Source organism: Microcaecilia unicolor, chromosome 11 (assembly GCF_901765095.1).
Source record: "Microcaecilia unicolor chromosome 11, aMicUni1.1, whole genome shotgun sequence".
NCBI lineage: Eukaryota > Metazoa > Chordata > Amphibia > Gymnophiona > Siphonopidae > Microcaecilia > Microcaecilia unicolor.
The window spans coordinates 29,871,214-29,892,319 of NC_044041.1; positions in this window are offsets into that span (position 1 = coordinate 29,871,214).

Consider the following 21,106-nt stretch of genomic DNA (forward strand, 5'->3'; position numbering starts at 1 on the left):
CGCCTCGGTCGCCTCGGCTTAAGACCGGCCCTGGCAAGGACAATCAATAAATAAGAGCAAAAGAGGCTTTGTTCAAGAAATACAAAAGAATGCAACAAGAGGATCACGGAAAAGATTTTCGGATTAAATTGAAAGAAGCGAAGAGGGAAATACGGCTAGCAAAAGCACGAGCGGAAGAAAAAATGGCTAAAGATGTAAAGAGAGGTGACAAGACTTTTTTCAGATATATTGGAGAAGAGATAGGAATGGAATTGTGAGACTGAAAGATAATGAGAATGGCTAATTGGAGAGTGATGAAGATAAAGTGAACGTGCTAAACAGTTATTTCTCTCTGGTGTTAACGGAGGAAAATCCTGAAGAAGGACCGCGGTTGGCTGCCGAAACCGTAGAAGTCTGCCCAGCACTAGCCCCGCCTCCCAACCACTAGCCCCGCCTCCCACTATCGGCTCTGCCACCCAATCTCTGCTAAGCTTCTGAGGATCCGTTCCTTCTGAACAGGATTCCTTTATGTTTATCCCACACATTTTTGAATTCCGTTACCGTTTTCATCTTCACCACCTCCCGCGAGAGGGCATTCCAAATAACCACCACTCTCTCTGTGAAAAAATACTTCCTGACATTTTTCTTGAGTCTGTCCCCCTTCAATCTCATTTCATGTCCTCTAGTTCTACCGCCTTCCCATCTATGGAAAGCCAAACCAGAGGTCCCAGCCCGAAGCCTTGTGTCTGCTCCTCCCCAGCCTCCAAGGGGGCCTGGTGCTGGATTTTTCTCTCTCCTCCTCCTGTCGGGACGTGATCACCCGGGTTCCGTCAGGAGCTAGAGAGAGAGAGAGACCCCGATGCTGGGCCCCCCCTTGAAGGCTGGACCCAGGGGAATTTTGCCCCCCTGCCCCCCCTCTCTGTGACCCTGGTAGTAACAACGGTTAGCGTATCTGGGTTTAAAAAAGGTTTGGACAAGTGCCTGGAGAAATAGTCCATAGTCTGCTATTGAGACAGACATGGGGAAGCAACTGCTTGCCCTGGGATGGGTAGCATGGAGTGTTGACATGATTTGGGTTTCTGCGAGGTACTCGTGACCTGGATTGGCCACCGTCGGAAACAGGATACTGGGCTAGATGGACCATCGGTCTGACCCAGTATAGCTACTCTTAGGTTCTAAATGTTTCAGTATGGAAGGCATAAGTTCAGGTTAGTGTGGATGGGCAAGCTGGATAGGCTTTATTTCTTTATCTGTTGCAATTTTGCTATGTTCTGTGCTTCATGTCTGAGAACCACATGTGGCTTTTTATTTCAAAGCCTATGGTTTAATTGGCTTATATGCAGTCAGAAAGATATATTTTTTGAAGACATCAAAAAGAATATCTGAGCTATGCAAGCCATTCCTTTCATTCTGTCATTGGACAACTAGCTAGTATGTCACCTTGTAGCTGGGCAGAGTGCCACCCTAACAGATGGCCAAGAGCGTAGGCATACAAATGGATTATTTTGTTAATAGTAGCAATCCGTATAGTGCAGCAGAAAATGCATCTCTCCCTTGGGCCTGCTTGCCTTTGGGTAAACAAACACAGCGATATTTTAAGATGATGTCGGGAATTAATTTGGATTTATAGGTTGCCTTTCCATAAAACACACTCAAGGTGGGGCAACAAATCAAGATACATTCTAGTGTTTAAATCAAAAACATACAACAAACACAAAGGCAGAATAAATAATATTACAATACAGTCTCCTACTGATTAAAAAACTAACGTATGTGGAAAACAGAGACAAACATCTTCTATTAATGGGTAATATTGTATAATGGTGTCTTGGCACACAGATGCTGACATAGAATTGACATACCTAACTGGAGGTGCCAAGTTGTAGAATTGCCCCCTAAGGTGGTACCTAGGTCAATGGAGGATCAACCTCTAGATCCCATAGAGGTTGCCCAAATTTTGCCACCCAAACTAATTAGTTAATGAGTTGTTAACAATGATGTTAATTGGCACTAATTAAGAGTTATACATACATCTGTCTATGTGCTCTTCACTGCACACCTAAATTTTCCTGTGCGTAACTCAAAAGGGGGCGTGGCCAAGGGAAGGGCAGCTCAGGGGAGTTCCCAAAATTTAGGCACACTGTTACAGAATAGGGTCATTTACGTAACCCACCTGCCATTAGTGTATATTATGGGTACTACTATTATTACTACTTATCATTTCTATAGTGCTAGTTATGAACTATGAAATATGAACCATGGTTAAGACCTGTAAAAGCAGGCCTTGAGTATTTCTTTTAGTTGACCCCTTTACTGAATCAGAGCCCATGGTCTGCTAGCACCTAAGTAAACACTATAAACGTAGTTGTCTACTCTAGAGCGGAGTCAAAAGGGCCAAAGGCTATAAATTGTGAAGCCCAAGGACTTATGATCTGATAAGACATTCCAATGTGCAAACGGGCCTGGGAAAGGTGCAATTATGGATGAACAGAAGAATGTGAGATTTAGTGACGTGGGATAGATGATAAGAACAGAATGATTTCTCTAAGTGCTAAAGCCTTGCTTAACACAAAATGTATATAAGCAGCTGTATCAGAGCATTACGTTGGGGGAGAAGCAGAGGTAGACTATATTTGGGTCCCCTGCACCCCCCCATGAGAAACTAGCATTTGTAATTGTAAATTACTCTTGGTAACTAATAAAAAAGAATTGCCTTTCTCATTATCCTGTGGTTTTGGTTTCTTTTACTCCTTCCAGTAGAGAATGGCTGGTTTATGCTAATTTGGGAGGAGATACAAGCAGCCTAAAAACATTAGTTGCATTTACATCAGGTTTCAGCAGGTGTGAAGTCCATTGTGCCCAAAATTGGACCTGGGAATCCACACTAAGCGTTATTCTATAAATGTTACTTAGTGCTAAGCAACCTTTATAGCACTGGCACTTAGGGGGAAATTCTATATATGGTGCCTTAAAAATTTGCACCGTAAAACCATGTAGTTAGAGTGATTCTCTAAACTACGCCTAAAGTTAGGCGTAGTTTATAGAATATACTCACACACCATTCTTGTAATTAAAATTTAGGCGCAGCGATTTAGCCCAGCTAAAACCAAGCCTAAATACCTGTTCCTACGTTAGGCATACATTGGGTGTATTCTATAATAATGCGCATAGTTTTTTTGAAACACCCACAACCCACCCATTCCACACCCATGGCCACACCCCCTTTTTGACTGTAGGCATTAGAATTTACACACACCGCGTTATAGAATATATCTAGAAATTTGTGCAAGTAAATTCTAATTAAAACCAATTAGTGCTGCTAATGGGTTAAGTACCAATTATCAGCCCCGATTGGCTTGCTAATCAATTAAGTTGTGCATGCAATTTGGCCATGTGGCCAAATTAGCACACACAACTTAAGACACCATTTATAGAATTTGGGGGTTAGCGCACACGTGAAAGGTGCCTAACTCTGGGTGTGAAAGGTGCATAACTCTGGGTGCCATTTACTCAATTTGGCCCTAAATGACTTGCTCAACATCATAAGGAGTAGCAGAGGAATTTGAACTGGGCTTCCCTGATTTTTAACCTGGTGCTCTACTCACTAGTCTCACTTGCTCACATTAAACATCATCTGCCATTTAGACGCCTAGTCTCCCAGTCTCGTAAGGTCCTCTTGTAATTTTTCACAATCCTCCCACAATTTAACGACTTTGAATAACTTTGTGTCATCAGCAAATTTAATTACCTCACTAGTTACTCCCATCTCTAGGTCATTTATAAATATGTTAAAAAGCAGCAGTCCCAGCACAGAGCCCTGGGGAACCCCACTAACTACCCTTCTCCATTGAGAATACTGACCATTTAACCCTACTCTGTTTTCTATCTTTTAACCAGTTTTTAATCCACAATAGGACACTTCCTCCTATCCCATGACTCTCCAATTTCCTCTGGAGTCTTTCATGAGGTACTTTGTCAAACGCCTTCTGAAAATCCAGATACACAATATCAACCGACTCATATGCAAGGCCTCTAAGATGTGTTTCTGTAACTCATTCTGAACATTTTTAGTCACCAAAGTCAATCAATGTCCTTCAGCTGGACATACTTTGAAGTCATTAATTTGCTGGATTTAACCTAGAATTTTTCTTTCCTCAGGAGAATGAGATTTTATTCTCATTTTCTCTCTGTTCAAGGTCTTTCATGTAGCAATATAGGAAACGTTTCTTTAATAGTCACCCCAGGTCTTCCTTTTCTGCATGAAGCAGGTCCCAGTTGACCCTGCTCTATTGTTCTGACATAATTTTTCATTTATTTCTGTGATATTAAGGCATAAATTGGGCAAAGGTTCCTCACTGTTCTTTTCCTTGGCACAATTTTTTTCCCCTTAATTAAACTTTGCTAGCTATCCCCCGGCACATTAGATAAGAAAAAAAGTGGAGAAAAAGAAATTTTCACATGTGCCAAGTCAAACTGGTCTAATTTTTGTCAAGAAGAAAATGAAACCATTCAGTTCAGGCTTTCTTCTCCACAGAGAGGTATTCTCATAGAGCATATATTCCTTGCAAATAAGGAATTCAAAAAATTATAACTCATTTGTCTGGGCTCAGGCGTGAAGCTAAGAAACATTCTGTAAAAACTCTTTAATAAAAAGCCAACAGGGGCCTTTTTCACTTTGTTGAGCTCCTTACGGCTTCATTTCTAAGTTACGTCACACTGGTTTGATAAAATATTTAGCATGAGCTGAAGGCTGAGAATTAAAACATGATGACATGTTATATTGGGTCAATCTGTTTCTCGGAAGCCCTGGCATTGCACGGACTTCTCTTTTCACTCTCTATTGCCCCTCATCTTTTCATAATGCAAGGGGTCATGCGTTTGAGATGCCTCTTTTCTGTGGCACAAGCAAAGCAATTTACATTTTACATATAGGTACTTTTTCTGTCCCTAGTGGGCTCACATTACTACTACTACTTAACATTTGTAGAGCGCCAGTGGCGTTCCTAGGGGGGGGGGGCAGTGGGGGCGGTCCGCCCCGGGTGCACGCTGCCGGGGGGTGCGGCGCACGCCTGCCCTCCGTTGTTCCATGCTTCTTCTCTGCCCTGGAACAAGTTAATTCCTGTTCCGGAGCAGAGAAGAAGCATGGAACAATGGAGGACAGGTGCGCGTGGCCCCCCCCGGAGGCGTGCACCCGGCGGGGGGGGGGGGGGGTTCCTTCGTGGAGGTGTCCTTTCGCCGGGGGGTCCGCGCTGCATCGTGGGGGTGCGCTGCACCCGGGGGGGGGTGAGGCGAATCGGCGATCCGCCCCTGGTGCCAGCCCCTCTAGGAACGCCACTGTAGAGCGCTACTAGGGTTACGCAGCGCTGTACAGTTTAACAAAGAAGGACAGTCCCTGCTCAAAGGAGCTTACAATCTAAAGGGCGAAATGTCAAGTTGGGGCAGTCTAGATTTCCTGAATACATAACATGTTCTGCTCGATTTGTACTATTGTATTGTTAAACTACTGCAAAACTACTAGAAATCATTTCTATAGCGCTACCAGTCGTGCGCAACGCTTCACAATTGAACATGGAGAAGAGACAGTCCCTGTATATGTATTTATATATTCAGATCATTTTCTAAATATATAAATAGAAATTATAAATAAAAATAAAATAAATAAAAAGAACCGGCCACTAAGCGGCTGCCAACTCGGTTGGCTCACAATATATGACCTCCTTTGCTCACCTGAGAGGGACAGAAAATTGCTATGCTGTTATGTTTTAGCTTCTCTTGATAATTTTGCCTGTCCTTGATCTATTTATTTAAAATATATTTATATTTTGCCAATCCAATGTCCACAGCAGATTACAAAATAATATCCAGTTCTGGTCAGTTCTACCTCCCCGGAATCAACTCCATCCTCAATATTTAATTTACGTTAATTTGTCATTTACTTATCCACCTTTCGTTAGGCACAGCGAGTCTATGTTGTAAAGGTGGGGGGGGGGGGGGGAGGGGTCCGCTTCCTCCTCTTGGGTGGAGCCAGCAAGCCTGCGGTGCTCCCAGGGTTCCAGGACAGAATGCTGCTGACACTGGGACTCAGGGCCAAAGTATTTTATTATCAAGGCAATTTCATACCAAAAATCATAATATATTTTTCAAAAGAAAATGGTACAGTCCTCATAAGATAATCTTCAAAAGAAAAAAAAAAAGGTACAGTCCAGGTCCCAAAATCCCTCAGCAAATGCTCAGGTCTTCTATTAGGGCATTAGCTTTCCCTTCCCCCTCCTTCAGAAGGGTTTAGTAAGAGTTCAGCACACTTCCAATATAACACAACAGTTCAGAACAAATCTTCATCGACAGTCTTTGCACATCAAACCAATACCACAAATCGCCTGCCTTTTCACAGCACAGAGGGAACCCTGTAAGGAGCAGGGTTGGCAGTTTCTCCCACCTCTCAGCACCACGCCCGGCGTGGCCTCCTCCACTGCCTTCAAGTGCTGGGCAGGGCAACCTTTGAATTCTCCCACTCCATGGTAGCTGACTCCTCTCCCTTAGGCAGCTCTAGTGGCCGGCTACTTCCTTCCTCCACGTGCTCCATGGAATCTCTCCATTCATCTCCCCCCCTCTCCTGGTGACTGAGAGCCTCCAGGAAGCCTCTTCCCCCCCCCCCCCCCCCGTCTCACAGCTGGGGGGAATTATATACTGATGACGAAGCCAGGGAAACTGAGCTTCATCCTTCCCTCTCCCTCTAGTGGGGAAGGAAGTAACAGGCTCACCCTGCCTCAAGCCATTGCTCCCCCTGCTGGGTCTGGGAATCCATTCCATTTTTTTAGGACTACTTTCTTCTCTCATTCTTGCAAGGACTTGTGGGACCTGTAGATCTGGGCTCAACTGCTTCACTGGGGAAACTCTGGGGCTTTCCTTGTCACAATGTACAGAAAATATAAATCTGGAGAGAGGGCAAACCTGAGACCCCCATGAGGCCTTTTCAAATTTGTATAACAGCATGTTTCCTGTACCTTGTGGTTATGTTTCACCGCTGCCTTGTGTGGATTTTTCCATCTTCCAACGATCCACCCACTGGATATCAGTTCACAGTGGAATAAGGTTAACTAAGTGGAGGAGTGGCCTAGTGGTTAGAGCACCAGTCTTGCAATCCAGAGGTGGCCAGTTCAAATCCCGCTGCTGCTCCTTGTGATCTTGGGAAGTCACTTAACCCTCCATTGCCTCAGGTACAAACTTAGATTGTGAGCCCTCCTGGGACAGAGAAATATCCATTGTACCTGAATGTAACTCACCTTGAGCTACTACTGAAAAAGGTGTGAGCAAAATCTAAATAAATAAATAATTCCCATCCCTATGGAGGGATTGTCAGACCTAACAAAATATAGTTAAGGAGGCTGATGCAGAAAAGCTATTCATTAGAGCAACTCACCACATAGTTTGTAATGTGAGGTATCTGCAAAAAATTAACCATGGGCAGTAATCAAGTTTGCCACTTTAAAATCATGGCATGCAGCTCATGGTGAAAGGTCACCTTTCTGTCAGTGCATGAGTGGTGATTGACTCACACACTGACAACAAGCACAAGCTGCCCCCCCTCTCTCTCCCTCCCTGATTCATACCCTCAGTCCCAGATGTATAGTAGCAACATGACTTGACCCCCTCCCCTCCTCACTACTTATAAAATAAATCCCTCGGGGCCGATATTCAGACTGCGGGAATTAGATCAGCCAATTCCCGCAGTCGGTGCTAAGCTCAGATATTCAATACTGGGCTGTTTCCAGTGACCGGCATTGAATATCCAGTTTATTTTTGGCTGGTTTAAAGATAACCCAGCTGCAAAACCCAGTTTAAAAATCAGCGAGTAGCCGGTTATATTGGCCGATATAACCAGCTATCCACTAGCCACTAACTGGGGATATTCAGTGGGGGATAATGGGATATCTCCTCTGAATATTGGCAGATAGCTGGTTAAGCGCTCTTTAACCGGTCAGCAGCCGTTCTGACCGGTTAAACAGTGCTGAATATCGGGCAGTCGGTGTCTAGCAGCACCCCCTAACCAACAAGACCCCCTTCCCTCCCCAGATAAAAAAAACAAAACAACCACTGATGTCTAGTGGCAACCTCATCCACTTGACCCATGCCCCAGGTCCCCTCCTCCGAAGCTGTACTTTAAAAGAGACAAGAGAATGTTTGCTAACTCCTGCCTTTGGTGCCATTATCTTGGAAATAGCATTAAGCACCGATTTTCTTTTAATGCCGAGTTTTCAGCACAATTTACTGAATCTAGCCCTAAGTGCGAATTCTATATTGGCAATTACATGCATAATTTTGTTATTTTTGGAAAAACGCGTTTCGAAAGCGGGACCAGAGCTGAGAGAGGGGAAGGGCTGAAGCGCCGAGCCTGCACGCTTTTCACTGCTGCTGCCAGCGTAACCCCGACGAGGTAAGATGACTTAAAATTCGGAGGGAGGGGGCACCCTGGAACTCCGAGGGAGGGGGGAGAGGACTCTGGAACTGGGAGGGAGGGGACGGGGCGGACTCTGGAACTGGGAGGGAGGGGACGGGGAGGACCCTGGAACTCGGAGGGATGGGGGACCCTGGAACTCGGAGGGAGGGAGGTACTTTTAAAATTCTGGGCTGGCAAAGGGAACTTCCGGTGGGTGAAATATTGGGGGTGCTCGAGCACCCACAGCACCCACGGAGTCGGCGCCTGTGCCTCCAAGACAGGGTTGAGAAGCACTGAGATGAACTGCAGATTTCAGTTACTTACATCTTCAGACCTAGTAAAGATGTGTAAAGTGAAAAGTTCACTGTTCCTCATCTAAACAGTTGATGACATGGGGGCCCTTTTACAAAGCGACAATAAGGCCGATGCGGGATTACTGCGCACCAATCTGGAGATATCGCTGGCTCAGCGAGGGCATCAGCGGTAGTTCCAGCCCCAGCATGTGCCATTTTCCGCACTAGCCTGTTACCGCCGGGTTAGCGCGGAAGCCCTTACCCCCATCTCAATGGGTGGCATTAAGTGCTCCCCCCCTGCATGGCCACACAGTAAGTGAAATGCTACTGCACGACCATTTCGTTTTTTGGAAAAACAAAAGAGCAGGTCGATAAGAAAGAAATATCAATTTACTAGTAAAAAAGGCCCGTTTCTGTTTGAAAGGAAACGGGCGCTAGCAAGATTTTCCTCTGAGTGTGTATGTTTGAGAGAGTGACTGTGTGAGAGAGGCTTCTGTTCCTGCTGCTGTGCATTCCCCGTGTTGTGCTGATTCGCTGCTCCCTGTATCGTGGCTCCGCCCCTCTCCCTTCTACTGGTCAATCTGGTGTGGGTTGTGTGACGTCACTATTATCTACTCCAACTCCAGACCACCTCCAAGGGATCCACGGTTCCAGGCAGCCTCAGAATGTTGGAGGTGAGAATTATTATATAGGATTAAATGCCAAAAATATTCAGAATCAGCTGATAAATTGATATTTTTCTCTTATCGACCTGCTCTTTTGTTTTTCCATTTTGCAGTTTGCAGACCGGTTGCCCTGTTGTTTTCTTGGACCCTCCATTTCTCTTCTTAGCCTTTTTACCCACTGCAGTAAAAAGGGCCTCAGCGCTCGGCCAGCGCCGTTACCACAAGGCCCCCCTTTTTACCGCAGCTTGGTAAAAGGTCCCTGTGGTGATCTGGCGCTCTCTGTCTTTCCGTAGTACGTTTCCTTCGAATGTTACAGTTTGTAGTTTTAAATTTAAATGACCTGTTGAAGTTCTATAAAAATAATACCATATGGGAGTTCTGTATCCACCACAGCAGAGCAAAATTTAAAATAGTAATTGTACTTCTAATGACTTCTAATGTTCCTGACTTCGCTTGGGATTAGTGGCTTTTACATTGGAAGCCCTGTGGATTTCATTTAAATTTTAACACCTCCTAAAGAGCACTTAATTTGAACATATCTGTTATAGAAAATGAAAGCAGCCCTGCTCAAATGCACCCTCAGAGTTTGCCACATGAGCTGAAGTGACATTAAAAACACAAGACAGTGTCACGGCTCTTCTCTCTGTGAAATTAAGTTGACGGTGCAAGGAAAGAACTTTGGAATGGTCCACAGTTAATAAAAGCTACGCGTGCCAGTAAAAGGAAATCAGGTCCTGCAGTGATGTGGGTTTTTATATTTTGCATAATTTGTATTTTTGCCAAGTATGCACTTGAACACTTCTGTAAATATTAATGTTAAACATCTCTCCACCAGTCTATAAAGAGGGTGAAATCGGACCTTTTGATGGCTTTTCAGCAACATATTTCTAGTTTTGATCTATAGATTTTGTTACTTAACCACAAGTAATATATGTGTACTGGTAAAATTAGCCTTGGTATATCCATATCATCGTGGGTTCTTGAATTGACAGGTGGCTTTAAATAGAGATTTACTGAACTAATTTAATTTTCTTATCTTTTAAAATAAAGGCACTGAAGTAATAATGTTTGAGGAACAGACAGTACGTGATACTATTTTATTAAACTAAATACATTTGTGGTTGGTTTTTGAGAGCTCTGTAGCCTAGTGGTTAGTGCAGTGGACTTTGATCCTGGGGAACTGAGTTTGATTCCCACTGCAGCTCCTTGTGACTCTGGGCAAGTCACTTAACCCTCCATTGCCCCTGGTACAAAATAAGTACCTGACAAAGTATATGTAAACCGCTTTGAATGTAGTTGCAAAAACCTCAGAAAGGCAGTATATAAGTCCAATTTCCCTTTCCCCCTTTCCCTTATGACATCACAATATCAGAAGTGAGCCACGTATCGGGCAATCAAGCCATTGTGACATCACTGATGAGGTTGGCTCTTATTGGTGGAATGAATGGAGGAGTAGCCTAGTGGTTAGTGCATTGGTCTTTGATCCTGGGGAACTGAGTTCGATTCCCACTGCAGCTCCTTGTGACTCTGGGCAAGTTACTTAACCCTCCATTGCCCCTGGTACAAAATAAGGACCTGAATATATGTAAACCGCTTTGAATGTAGTTGCAAAAACCTCAGAAAGGCAGTATATCAAGTCCCATTTCCCTTTCCCTATTTGAGATTCTACATGTAGTGGAGGAGTAGCCTAGTGGTTAGTGCAGTGGCAGTGGCGGTTGATCCTGGGGAACTGAGTTCAATTCCCACTGCAGCTCCTTCTCCTTGTGACTCTGGGCAAGTCACTTAACCCTCCATTGCCCCAGGTACAAAAATAAGTACCTGAATATATATATGTAAACATGAATGTAGTGCAAAAATCTCAGAAAGGCAGTATATCAAGTCCCATTTCCCTTTCCCCCTTTCCCTTATGACATCACAATATCACAATATCAGAAGTGAGCCAAGTATCGGGCAATCAAGCCATTGTGACATCATTGATGAGGTTGGCTCTTATTGGTGGAATGAGTGGAGGAGTAGCCTAGTGGTTAGTGCATTGGTCTTTGATCCTGGGGAACTGAGTTCGATTCCCACTGCAGCTCCTTGTGACTCTGGGCAAGTTACTTAACCCTCCATTGCCCCTGGTACAAAATAAGGACCTGAATATATGTAAACCGCTTTGAATGTAGTTGCAAAAACCTCAGAAAGGCAGTGTATCAAGTCCCATTTCCCTGCACAATGAGCTAACAGTATCTGAAATATACAACTAATGCTGGTGTTTACTAAGCTGCTAGTTCTGACACAGCCCATTCACTTTGAACTGGCTGTGTCAGCAATGCTGTGGAGAAGCTACTAGTGTGACTTACTTATTTATTTAGATTTTGCTCACATCTTTTGGGAGGAGTAAGTGACTTGCCCAACATCACAAGGAGCAACAGTGGGAGTTGAACCAGCAACCTCTGGATTGCAAGACTGGTGCTCTAACCACTAGGCCACTCCTCCACTCCTTAGTAAACAGCTCCATAAGTGGGGTAGCTATTAAGGTTTACCAGACCTTACTTCACTGCAGGAGTCACTAACTCAGTGGTAACTCAGAAGTGAAGTATAGAAGGTGCGTCTTAAAGGGGTTGGGCATCAGTTATTCCCCCTACCTTCCATGCCCCCCCCCCCCGGGCAGAAACATCACCTCCCAAAGCCCTCCATCACATATTCCCTCCCCAAAGAATATCCTCATCACATAATTAAGTATCAGTTAGTGCCGTGGTGGTCAGATAGGATGGGGCACACTCAGCACTGGTTAACTAGGCAGGAACATCGCCTATCCGCTTAACTAGTGCTGAATTTTGCTCCCTTTATCCACAAGTGCTTGGTGATTTAATTGATGTGTCCAGCCTCTGCTTCATGTCGTCTTACTTTAGAGATTCGTGCCACTGACCTGTAAAAACATACTGACCGATATTCAGCTGAGGTGGTCAGCATTTTTTGAAATGCTGACTGTCACCGGCTAGATTAGCCCAGATATTCAGTGCTGGACCATGTCTAGGCACTGGCATTGAATATTGGGAGCTAATTTGCCTAAAGGAGGCCGTCGGGGCTTTTGTGGGTCCCGGCTGAATATTGGCTGGGATCTGCTTAGCTATTTTTCTTAAAAAAAAGTCCCCCCCCAGCCCTGTGAATATCCCCCTCCTTCCCTCCACCATTTCTATGGCCCCTCCATGCAGATCCTCCCCCCACAACCTCTAACCCCTTCCTCTTATGTGTTATGATTAAAACTTTTTTTTTTGAGAAGTTAAGGGAAGGTTGGGTAAGAGTAGGGAGTTTTAACCTGTTTAAAAGTTGGCGATCCTTTATTGTACTTTCATTATTAGCTTTTATATGACTCTTATTAATGGTTATATCACTGGCTCCCAATCAAAGAACGCATAGCTTTCAAAATCTGCACTCTGGTTCACAAAATTATCTACCAGCGCGCGTCCATTTTTGGCCTGAGACCTTACCGTCACCCATTGACTTAGCAGTAAGGTCTCATGCGTTAACTAGGCAGTAATCGCCATGCGATAGAAAATAGAAAATATTTTCAACCTCGTGTTTTGGACGCGCATCAAAAATGGAGTTACCACCCGGGGCACGCAGTAGCCAGGTGGTGGTTCCAATTTGACACACGCTGGACGCGCATAGGGGCCTACGCGCCTTAGTAAAATGGCAGATAAAGACCAGCACGGTCCATCTAGTCTGCCCAGCAAGATAGCTTGAGTTGTACCTGCCGCTCTCTGCCTTTGTTGAGGATGGTACCTGCCGCTCTGTGCAAGCTCCACTCTTCCGTCATTTATTTTGTTTTGATCAGGGCTGCCGAGAGACAGAGTCGGGCCCGGGCCACTGCCACCACAGCTGCCGCCTCCGCCACTCGGGTCGTCTTACCTTCCTGCATCTGCTCCTCCTTCGGTCTGTGTCTCTCCTGCTCCTGTGTGCCGGGACCTGGGTTATCGTGTTAACACAATCAGCTGGGTCCCGACACACAGGAGCAGGAGAGAGACAGAACGAGGGAGCAGAACCTTCTGGCATTGGGCTCCCCTTGGAGTGTTGCCCTCCCTGCCCCCCCTCCCTCTGCAGCCCTGGTTTTGATCCCATTCTCTTGCTAGATAGGAATCCTCTGTGTTTATCTGACATCTTTTTTTTTGGTCCCAGCCACCTCCTCTGGGAGGGTGTCCCAGGCATCCACCTCCCATTCAGAGAAAAAGTATTTGCTGATGTTGCTTTTAAACTTAACTTCTTGCCCCTTCAGTTCCTGTTCTCTATTTCTATAGCTTGTCTTTGGGAAAGGTTTGTTTTCTCATTAATATCCTTCAAATATTGAACCGTCTGTATCATATCACCCCTGTCTCTCCTCTGCTCTAGGAGCTGAACAGCTGCCCCTTCCTATTACAAAATGCAGTGATACATCAGACCCCTTCGAGCACCACCTCAAATTGTAGGGCTGAGATTATAACTGTTTGTCCTAGGCTGCCTACTTCCGAGTGCCTTTCACATCTTGAAGATACAATGGGACCAATGCATGATTCCAGGACAGCGCAGCCTGGTACCAGGGCCTCCGAGAGACTAGGCCTGGCCCGGGGCAAAACCGCCCTGCCTCAGCCTCCCCGCTGCCCCCCCCCCTGCCGCTGCCGCCCCCTGTTGTCCCCTGCTGCTGCCGCCCCCCCTCGCTCCCCTCGCCACTGCAGTCCGCGGTCTCACCTGCCTGCCTCCACGGCTCCAGGCCCCCTTCATTCAAAGCGGCAGTCGCAGATCGCATCTCTTCGACCTTCCCTCCCTGTGTCCCGCGCTCGTCTGATGTAACTTCCGGTTTCCACGAGGGCGGGACACAGGAGGGAAGGCCAGAAGAGACGCGATCTGTGACTGCCGCTTTGAATGAAGGGGGCCTGGAGCCAAGGAGGCAGGCAGATGAAACCGGGGACTGCAGCACCGGCAGCCTGACCCTGGCACCGGGCCCCCCTTGGAGGCCCGGGGAATTTTGCCCCCCCGCCCCCCTCTCAGCGGCCCTGCCTAGTACTAGCTGTTTTTAGTACTGTACTGCAGCAGGTGCAGTATTTCAGCTTCAGATGGATAAAATATCTGGCATGAGGAGAAGAGCTCACCAACTGTTCAACAGAAGCTGTAACAATGGACTCAGAGCACCAGGGCTATTAATGGGTCAACGCTGATTAAATGCCATTGCAGAATGAATCTTTACTTTTTAATGGTGCTGTAGCACAGCAACATTTTGAAACCATAAACCTCTGCAAAAGTACAATTTTCACACTGACCCGGTGAAGACAGCGGAGCTCTCCAAAACTGATCACATACATAATTGCATTGTTTGTCCAATTAAGAAGGTGTCACTTAGAACACAGGTGCTGATCTTTATTTATACAGGGCTTAATTCATAGACATGGGTGGAGTTTGCCTGCTTTATTTGAGGGGTATCAGTGGCAGGAAGTGAACTTTCTCCCTCCCCTCAGACTGAAATTTGATTAGTTTTTTTCCCTGTCCCCCTGCCTCTCTAAACACTCGGGTATACATATAAAGTATCACGTACCATGTAAATGAGTTTATCTTGTTGGGCAGACTGGATAGACCGTACAGGTCTTTATCTGCCGTCAATTACTATGTAACCCCCCTCCGCTACTCCTAGGCCTGCTGCCACCACCTCAACTTTCCCCATCTGTTCAGTTGTAGCTGCAGCAGGCTGACACAATAAAATATTTCAGGTCTTTGCATTTCTTAATCCGTTCTTATCATCTTCCTTTATGTGTCCTTTTATGCATTTAATCATTTTAATTTTCATTTCTCTAGCTTTTCCTTATTAATTCATTCTGGAATCCTTTTACAAGTTGCGGTAAAAGGGGGACCTGCGCTAGCGGCGGGAGGCTGTTTTGGCTGTGCGCTGTGGCCCTTTATACCGCGATGGGTAAAAAAGGCTGAAAATAGCCATGGCCATACGGTAAGATTGCTCTTACCGCGTGGATATGCGAGGGTGAGCAGATACCGCCACCCATTGAGGGTCTCGAGTTAACCCAGTGGTAACCAGGTAGTGCGCGGTGCTGACCGATTACCACCGTGCTAGAAAATACAGCCCTATTTTCCCCAGCATGGAAAATGGCGTGTGCTGGGGCTGGAACTACTGCCGGCGCCTGCGTTGGGCCGGCGGCAGCTCCAGATTAGTGGTAAGCATGCATTGGATTTACTACAGCTTTGAAAAAGGGCCCCTAAATAATAAGATGCCCATTATGCTCCTATGGGTGTATTATCATTTAACCCGTGCTAATTGTTAGCGTTCTCTAAATCTGTTACTGCACCTTAATAAAAGGACCCCTTCATCTTTTCCTACATTTTCTCTACCCTCTGGTTTCTAAGTTTACATAAGTAAATAAGTACTGTGATAGAGTCACATCCAGGATAGTTGGGTTAAGGCAGTTTCAGTCTGATATACAAGTCCCAGAAGGCATTGCAGGCAAGGAGCCAGGGGGTGAGATGAAGAACCCGGACTGGACTCCTAGCTGCAATAAGGGAAGACATGGGTGTAAGCTGGCAGGATGTGTAGATTGGCTGCCACTAGGGGGAAAGAGAGTTAGGAAACCCTATGTGCAGGAGCTCATCATTAATCTAATGCTCAACTCAGCTGGTATGGGTGTGGGGGAAGCTAATGGAAGGAGAATGATTGGTTGTGAGAGCAGAAGCCAGGGATTGATTAGGCTTCATTGCATGCCCCCTAGTCCTAGTATTTTTAGAAAGAGTAAACAGACACTTCATGTCTATCCGTTCCACTCCACTCATTATTTTATAGACCTCTATCATATCTCTTTTCTTCTCTTGGGTGGCGGTAAGGGCTCCCTCCCGAAATGGCTGCGCGGCAAATGCTTTACTTGCCACGTGGCCATTTCCTGCAGGAAAGAAAGACTTCCCTTTTACCCGCTGCGGTAAAAGGGGGGCCTTGGCGCACATGAAAAACACGCGCTGATACCAGTGCAGACCCCCTTTTGCCACAGCTTTGTAAATGGGGCCCCAATTTACTAGTGTAGCCTAGTGGTTAGTGCAGTAGACTTTGATCCTGGGGAACTGAGTTCAATTCCCACTGCAGCTCCTTGTGACTCTGGGCAAGTCACTTAACCCTCCATTGCCCCTGGTACAAAATAAGTACCTGAATATATGTAAACCGCTTTGAATGTAGTTGCAAAAACCTCAGAAAGGCAGTATATCAAGTCCCATTTCCCTTTCCCTGTTTGAGATTCTACATGGAATGTTGCTACTCTTTGGGATTCCAGAATCTTGTTACGCTTTGAGATTCTACATGGAATGTTGCTAGTGAAGTAGTAGCCTAGTGGTTACTGCAGTGGACTTTGATCCTGGGGAACTGAGTTCAATTCCCACTGCAGCTCCTTGTGACTCTGGGCAAGTCACTTAACCCTCCATTGCCCCTGGTACAAAAATAAATACCTGAATATATGTAAACCGCTTTGAATGTAGTTGCAAAAACCTCAGAAAGGTGGTATATCAAGTCCCATTTCTCTTCCCTTTCCATTATAGTTTTGATATGTTGCCTATCAGTACTTCCATCAAGATGGTTTGCATATACCTGGTTTGGAAAGCAGGTGAATTGGCATAGTTTAGCTACCCAGTTCTCCAGGACCCGGATTGTTCACCTCTAGTCTAAACCTAGAGATGAATGCTGGCTTCCCCAGAGCTCCTTCAGCAGCTCTGGTTGTGAAGGAGCCTGCGATAGGACAATAACAGGAAGCATGTACACAAATGACACATCTTTCATTAGGGTGACCATTAATATTCTGTAATGCTAATGCCTTTTCATTATCGTTTTATAATGAGTGCCAGCAGGAATCTGGACGTGACTGTGGTGATGGGAGCAAATTTTAACAGCTAGGTCTGTATTTGTGTCATTAACATTACTAAAGTGACAAGATTCCCACACAGTTCTTGAATTTTCAGGACTTTTAAGCTGAAAATGAACAGGCGTGGATAATAACTTGCATGGGTTGAACAGTGCTGAGGATTTGCTGTGTCTGCTTGGCAGATCATGAAGGACACTGATTAGTGTTTGCAGAGTTTCCAAAAGATAACAATTTTCCATTGATAATATGGGTTGTTATTTCCAGTGACATATCCTATATCATTGCACATCATTAATAAATGAAAATGAGTGGAAAAAACACATTTTTTCCCTTGTTTACAAAGCTGCACGGCATTGCCGACACAGCCCATTCAAAGTGACATGGGGAATGAAACAAAATATACATTTTTTGGGCTGCCCATCTCTAATTGATAGTCCTATTGATCTTAGAGAAAAATGTAATCCTTGAAGGTTGTGAACCTTTCTCCAGACAACATAACAAGATGTCGCTTACGCTTTTGAGACTCTGTTCCTTTCTTCGCAAGTGAAGGAACTTATTAAGAGATCCTGAACGATCTTCAGTAGAAGATCAAAGAAGTCTTTTGAATCACAAAAACAATTCAAGATGTATTTTTGACCGCCTGTGAAGAACCCTTGTAATCCCTTTGACTCCTACTTGGTTGTAATATCTTTTATTGGACCGACTACATGAGCCTTTGAGACCACACAGATTCCTTATTTGGATGCCATGCTTCCTTTCTTTTCAGCTGATCGAGCTGCCAAATCAGAAGGGACTTAACATGACCTCAAAAGCTAATGCAAGGAGACCACTTGACTTCTTCACTTGCATCTCGCATAGCTGAGTTTGAAGTAGGTTTAGACACATTCTGGAGGTAAGTTCATAAATTCTTATCAGATAGGTAGACTTGGAAAAACCACCAATTAGTTCTGGGAGTGAACAACAAGAAATGATCTGCTCTTAGCGATATTGGTGGTCACTTGTGACTTGGATTGGCCACTTTTGGCCAGGATGCTGGCCTTGATGGACCTTTAGTCATTTGACCCAATATGGTGCTTATGTCTTTGTGATCATTTGTTGAGCTATTTCTCATAATTTCTTCTTATTTGGAGCTCTAGTCAGCTCTGAGTTTCAGTTTGGTCTAGGCCCATCTGGACTGTTTAACAGGATGCCTGTTTCTTTTTAAGGGACAAGGGATTGGAGATGTTATGATTCTGCTAAGACAGGCAGGGGAATGACTGGGACTCGTTTCTGATTGGCCTGTTAGGGATTGAGCTGACATCTGAGGCAGCAGACATCAGAGGTCAGATCTATTTAAGCCTACCTCTCCCTTCAGTCTATGCTTCAGCGTTTGATCCCGGTCAGCTGAAGCCTGTTACCCTCTCTCTGTCTGTGCTAGTTGCACACCATGCTTTCTTGGGAGTTGTTTACTCCTCTCATTGCTCGTAGTTTCTCTGTGTGCTGGTTGTTCCCAGCGTATGCTTTTTTGTTTCTCTAGCTAAGCTGCTTTCCATGATTACCTGGCTTCCCTGCATCTGTGGGTGCTCTGTCTGCTCTGTCTCTATGTGCTGCTGAGTTCTGGTAGGAACATTGTTTGTGTTTTTCCTTTGTTAGCTTTTAACCTTTGATTACAGTGCTTCTTCCTGATGTGAGTGTTGTTAGTAGCCCTTCCCGCTTTAAGTCTTGTCTACTGTGGTTGTCTCCTGAGTCCTGTAAGCATTGCTCCTTATCTGTCAGGTGTATGTAAAGGCAGCTTTCCCTGTTTGCTTGCTTTTCCCTTTGTCTCTAGTGTCTGTTATTTGACTTTGTGGCACAGCCTTGTGTGTGGTTTCCCTAGAGAGTGACACAGCCCTGTGTATTCCTATAGGTGGCTTCCTTTTTCCCTTGGGTGTAGTGTATTTGTGCGCTGTATGGTACAGCCTAGAGTGTTCCTGTGGAGCTTCGCTCCTATAGAGTCTGTGTCCCATTCTGTCCTTGGCTTTCTCTTCCCCTGGTCGTAGCCTGTACTTGCCAGCTTCTTGTCTGTTGCCCTTCCCTTGTGTCTAGCTAGCGCTGTGTGCATTGCAAGTGCTCCAGTCCCTCCTGGGACCCCTCATTGTTCTTTTCCCCTTCCCTAGTGTGTGACTCGGTTCCAGATCGGCCGTGAGGCCCGTACGCTTGGACTCTGTATGAGTGGGTTCCCGTTCGGCCATGAGGGCCGCCTGAGTGGTCTATCTCCCTTTTCTGCTGGTGCTGGTTGAGTGTCCTGAGTGTGCGGGGCTTTGTGGCTGTGGGTTTGTGTAGCACCTGTTTGGTCCACCCTAGGCCTTGGCCAAGATCCTTCCTAAGCCTCGGCCTAGGCTCAAGGGCTCACGAACAGATTAACAGGAGGGGTACCAATTGTGCAATAGAATAACTACAGCCACACATGCACTCACAAACCAGCCTCATTGGCTGGAGGAAATTTACAATAAGCTATAAAGGAGAACAGGCATAGCAAGGAAAGGACCCTGCCACTATCTGTAGATTTCCAATTGTAAATTTCTCATATCACATCACTAGTATGCTATGTTAAACTTAGGGGCCATTTTACTAAGCCATATTAGACTATGGCTTAGTGCATTTTAATGCTGGACTTTTTGCATGCTAACTCTCAAATTCTATAAAAATTGCGTGTCAAATTTGGGTGTGCGCCGAATTTGCGCATGCAATTTAATTATTATATGTCATTATATGCCAATTAGTGCCTACATTTTATGCATGGCCCAAAAAATGGAGTGCGAAAATGGGAGGGTTAAGGGTGTTTTGGAGGTAGATCAGAAGCATTGTTTTAAATTAATTCAAAAGTTTGCTAATTAAAGAGGAGAGACCCAAAGGTGCCAATTACATTAACTTTATTTTTTTTTTTAATTTTTAGAAGTCTTTATTGAACATTGTTAATTCTGAATATAGCGCACCTAACACATTCTCAATACAAAATTACACATAACAATGTGCCAAGTACATAACAAAGAATACACAATAGAGTTTGCAATGCATAATCAAATACAAAATATACTTCAACTTTTTAATTTTTGATTTATGAGTAACACCCCACTCCCTGCCTATCGCCCTCCCCTCTAATACCTCCCTCCCCCTCCCTAATTCCCTATCCCCTCCTCCCAACTAATCCCCCTCCCCTTCCAAACCCTTCACCTTTTATCCAGGATAGGCTTTAACAAAGGGCCCCCAAATCCCTTAATTACATTTACTTTTAACACAAATGAAACCTCAAAGCTCTAAACAACTCCCGCTCACATGCTAGTGCTTGATAGTGTTGCTGTTATAGGAGTCCCAAGTACTATCGTTGGTTTCACTTTCTTTCAAAAGAAAGAGGGAAAAAAGACTCTATAGGAGTCTCTGAGCCACAGGACACGTGGCATTCGCTTTATACAAATTATTCTTGTCCTCAATTTATAAAAAACATAACACCCTTATACAAATTTGGGAAAATGATCTACATATTACAGTTCCTGAACATTCTAAAGACAAACTCTGGTTTTCTCTCATCAAACCTCTACCATCTGCTAACATTTTACAATCTATGTATTTTCTCTATCATAGATCTGTGTGGACTCCAAGAAAATTACACTCTGCACGCTTAACATCCACAAATATGTATTTGTGGATGTTATGTGCTGGCATTGTAATGAAACACCTGGAACATTATTGCATGTGTTGTTCGATTGTCCTCATAGACAAAGATTTTGGAAAGCAATATGGAGTACCATTTGCAAAATATTTGAATCAGATTTGCCACTAAAACCCTCGTTAATAATACTGAAATCTTGTTCTCCAGATTACACTTTCTCTCCTAATAACTACAAACTATTTGATATA